The sequence below is a fragment of the Mandrillus leucophaeus genome, unplaced genomic scaffold (genome assembly GCF_000951045.1).
Source record: "Mandrillus leucophaeus isolate KB7577 unplaced genomic scaffold, Mleu.le_1.0 Scaffold730, whole genome shotgun sequence".
In the NCBI taxonomy this organism is placed as follows: domain Eukaryota; kingdom Metazoa; phylum Chordata; class Mammalia; order Primates; family Cercopithecidae; genus Mandrillus; species Mandrillus leucophaeus.
Window position 1 is genome coordinate 315,393 of NW_012107920.1, and position 4,630 is coordinate 320,022.

The window sequence follows — 4,630 nt, forward strand, 5'->3', positions numbered from 1 at the left end:
GGAAGTTGGGCCCCAGGTAGGCTTCAGAATCACCTCACTGTAGGAGGGTGGGGGCGCAGAGAGGGATGCTCTGACCCTCTCTAGGGGGATGATGGTATAGGCATGCGCCACCATGCCTGGCAATTTTTTTTTTTTTTTTTTTTTTTTGGTAGAGACAAGATCTCACCATGTTGCCCAGGCTGGTCTTAAACTCTTTGGTCTGAAGTGATCCACTTGCCTGGGCCTCCCAAAGTGCTGGAATTACAGGCATGAGCCACCATGCATGGCCCATTCATTTGTTCATTCATATTTATATAGGTCAGAAGTCCAATAAAGATCTCAATGGGCAAAAACCAAAGTGTTAGCAGGACTGCATTCTATTCTAAAGTTCTAGGGGAGAATATATTACCTTGTATTTTTCAGCTTCTTAGAGGCCCCCTTCTTCTATCTTCAAAGCCAATAATGTTGCATCTCTGCATCTTTTTTCTTTTTTTGAGGCAGGGTGTGTCCTGTCACCCAGGCTGGAGTGCAGTGACACAATCACGGCTCACTGCAGCCTCAACCTTCTGGGCTCAAGTGATACTCTCACTTCAGTCTGCTGAGAAGCTAGGACTACAGGTGGGCACCACCATGCCCAGCTATTTTTTTTTTTTTTTTTTTTTTGAGACAGAGTCTCGCTGTGTTGCCCAGACTGGAGTGCAGTGGCATGATCTTGGCTCGCTGCAAGCTCCGCCTCCTGGGTTCATGCCATTCTCCTGCCTCAGCCTCCTGAGGAGCTGGGACTACAATTTTTTGTATTTTTAGTAGAGATGGGGTTTCACCATGTTAGCCACGATGGTCTCGATCTCCTGACCTCACGATCCGCCCACCTCAGCCTCCCAAAGTGCTGGGGTTACAGGCGTGAGCCACTGTGCCCAGCCCCACGCCTAACTAATTAAAAAAATTTTTTTGTAGAGACAAGGTCTCAAACATCTGGGCTCAAGTGATCCTTCCACCTCGACTTCCCAAAGTATTGGGATTACAGGTGTGAGCCATGATGGCCCGCCTCTATGTCTTTTTTCTGTAGTTACATCTCCTTTTCTACTGTTAAGGACCCTTGCAGTTGTATTGGGCCTACCCAGATAATCCAGCATATTCTCACTGTTATAAGGTCAGCTGATTAGCAACCTTAATTCCTTCTACAGCCTTAATTCCCCTTCGCCATGTAACATATGAAACATATTCACAGGTTTTCAAGATGTGTACATGGAGATCTTCAGTGGGCCATTATTCTACCTACTATGATGATCAATATAAAAATTATTATGACATTTTACATATTTTCATTTTTTCATGCTATGCCTTTGAAATCTAATGTATTTTATATTGACAGCATTTCTCAATTCAGATAACCACATTTCAGGTGTTCAATGGCTACATGTAACCAACAGCTACATATCAGATGGCATAGTTCTAAATAATAACTAATATTTATGAGGATTTTGTGTAGAATAGTGCTATCCAATAGTACTTTTTATACTACAGAAGCCTTCTATATTTGTGTTATCTACATGGTTATTTAAACTTACATTTTTTTAATCAAATAAAGTTTAAAAATCAATTATTTAATCAAACAAGCCACAATTCAGAGGCTCGATAGTCACATGTGGCTAGTGGCTACCATATTGAATAGCACAGGTATAGAACATGGCAGCAACATTTCAAGTCTTAAAAAATGTGTTAACCAAATGCTCATATTAGTCATTAATTTTTTTTCGTATGAGCATTAAAGCAACCACAGAGCAACTTGAACAATATAGCTTTCTAGTATACTCTTCAGGATAAGAAGAGTTGCAAAATGTACACTTAAGCAACTGAATGAAGTGACTTTCTACATAGGTTTAACAGTCAATTCATTGAAAGTGGAAGAGCTAGTGTTTTTAGTGGCTTTATAGTTTATAAAGTATTTCACATAGATCAGAGATTTTTTTGTTTTCAGTGAGGATGTGTGTTTACCACGTGTTGGGGGTGGGTACAGTGAGTTCTCTATTCAAGTAAGATTGGAAGCTGGCTCAGAGCTCATCCAGTCCAGTCTCCCACAGGTATAGAAGTGCCCTGATAAAATCTCAGAGCTGACTGTCCAGTCAAGATTTGCATAACTCCAGAAATGGAGCTTTTACTACCCCTCGGAGTAGCCCATTCTGCTGTTGGGCACCTCCAATGGTCGGCATTTTCCTTCCAGCAGCCCCTTTCTTGGGTTGGGGGGTGGGCAGATACTGTCACTCCAGCCTGACCCTCAGGACAACAGAGGCAGCTGGGTTGGGAACAGAGGCAGAAAAAGCCATAAGTTAAATCCAAGAATGAACAGAGACACGGCAGGATGGGCAGGGACATTCCTGGGGTGCCAGCAGTCTCTAGCTTGATCCAGGAGGCACTGGGGAGGAGGTTGCTGATGGCAAGATTCTAGGCCGGAGGTGACTCAGAAGGCCGGGTTGTCAATGGCCCTCTGATCCCCGGTATATTCTTCAGGCCTGAAGCCGTAGTGAGGGGGTGGCTCTGTGGAAGTTGGGCCCCAGGTAGGCTTCAGAATCACCTCACTGTAGGAGGGTGGGGGCGCAGAGAGGGATGCTCTGACCCTCTCTAGGGGGATGATGGAGGGCAGTTCCCGGGGTCCCCGGCAATCCGTCAGGGCATCTGGGTCTGGGTCTCTGCAGCTGGGACAGTAGTGCTTAGCCAGTCACAGATGCACAAGAGGGGCAGGATGATCAGGAACATGATGACCAAGATCCTCAAGGGGCCAGGGAAGAACACATTCTCCTGGCAGCAGCTGTCGCCACAGCATTTGAATCCTTTGGGGCAGGCGAAGGAGAGACCACATTTGGCTGCAACCTTTTGGGGGCCAGCGAGCAGGATGAGCAGCAAGGTGGTCATGAGGCCAGGGACCCCAGATATTTTTTCTTTTTTTTTTTTTGAGATGGAGTCTTGCCCAGGCTGGAGTCCAGTGGCACGATCATGGCTCACTGCAACCTCCACACCTCCCTGGTTCAAGTCATTCTCCTGCCTCAACCTCCCAAGTGGCTGGGATTACCGGTGCATGCCACTGTGCCTAATTTTTGTATTTGTAGTAGAGACAGGGTTCACGATGCTGGCCAGACTGGTCTCGAACTCCTGACCTCAAGTGAGCCACCCGCCTTGGCCTCCCAAGGTGCTGGGTATATAGGCGTGAGCCACCGCGCCCGGCTAGATATTTTTCTTTTTTTTTTGTAAAGTCTCAGCCTGGGCGACATCGGGAGACCCCATCGCTACAGAAAACAAAAAATTAGCTGGGCATGGTGTCATGTGTCTGTGGTCCCAGCTACTCAGGAGGCTGAGACAGGAGGATCACCTGAGCCCAAGAGGTCAAGGCTGCAGTGAGCCGAGATTGTGCCACTGCACTCCAGCCTAGATGACAGAGCAAGACCCTGTCTCAAAAACAAAACAAAACAAGAGTCCGGTCAATTTTCTCGGTTTTTCTCAAGGAAGACATATAGGAAACAGCATGAGGAGATACAAATTGACACAAGCACAGGTTTATTTTGTCCACTTCCAGGGCGCCTACCCATGCTGGGTTTGCCTCACTCGGATAAGAATAGCCATTCAAGAACAACCAAGGTAAAACCAGCCACATTCTTTCATATTCCAAATTGCCAGCGCCTCCTCTAAAACTTAAGTTCTGCTTCTAAAACAGTGTATGCCAACATAGGGGAGGGAGTGGGAATGGGAGTGGATTTGAAGTCTCAAAATAACCAATATGATTTGGGGATTTTGGAAAATCATACTATTCACAAGCAAAATAAGCACGGTCTTAATATTCCCTGCTCTATAATCTTAAATATCAAAAAGCAGAAAAATTATATGTCTACAGTGATGGCTGGAAACAGCTGATACTTATATAGTATCAGACCGCAGTGGTCTCAGTGCTCCCCTCACATGGAAGCGAGGAGAGTGTAGTGCAGTGGAGGGTGAAGATTACACTTACGTCACATTGCTAATGCTGACTTACTGCAATGGAAGCACTGGAAGACTCCAACGTTGTTCATACAGTGAGGTTTCTGAAAAGGGAGTTTGCCGCCTTATGAACCAGAGTTTCTTTACTTTTGAATACAAGAGAAACCATTGTTTCCTACAAATCAGATAAACTACCAAAACTAATCAAGCTGCATGATACATTTTGTTTACCAAATGGCCAACATTGAGTGATGGTGTTATGATATATGGAAATCCACCAACAGTTACAGAATATAAAACTTCCTTAATGGCAAATATGGATACTTAAGGAGGTTACACAAAGCAGGAGTTAATACAGCATTATCCCCACAGTGTGTATTTATCAAGGTAATTCATTAGCTAAGATTGCAAATAACCCATAAATCTCAATGGCTTAACACAATGAAAGTTTGTTTCTTATTCACACTGCAGTCTGATGTGAACTGTCCTTTAAGCAGGTAACCGGTAGCGAAACCATCTGGAAGTTGGGTTGTCCAAGGTCACTATGGCAGGCAAAGAGAACTAAAGAACTCAGTTAAAAACTAGGCCTGGCCGGGCACGGTGGCTCAAGCCTGTAATCCCAGCACTTTGGGAGGCCGAGGCGGGTGGATCACGAGGTCAGGAGATCGAGACTATCCTGGCTAAC

At 45.2% G+C, this 4,630-nt stretch overlaps 1 pseudogene across 1 annotated transcript; it reads right to left on the reverse strand.

The window, feature by feature from the left end:
• Positions 1-1,971: 1,971 nt before the first annotated feature.
• Positions 1,972-3,560, reverse strand: LOC105528761 (annotated as a pseudogene). Its single transcript, XR_001004403.1, has 2 exons — positions 3,557-3,560; positions 1,972-2,915 (listed from the first exon to the last, which is right to left on the reverse strand). The product of XR_001004403.1 is annotated as a transmembrane protein 92 pseudogene (transcript).
• Positions 3,561-4,630: the final 1,070 nt, after the last annotated feature.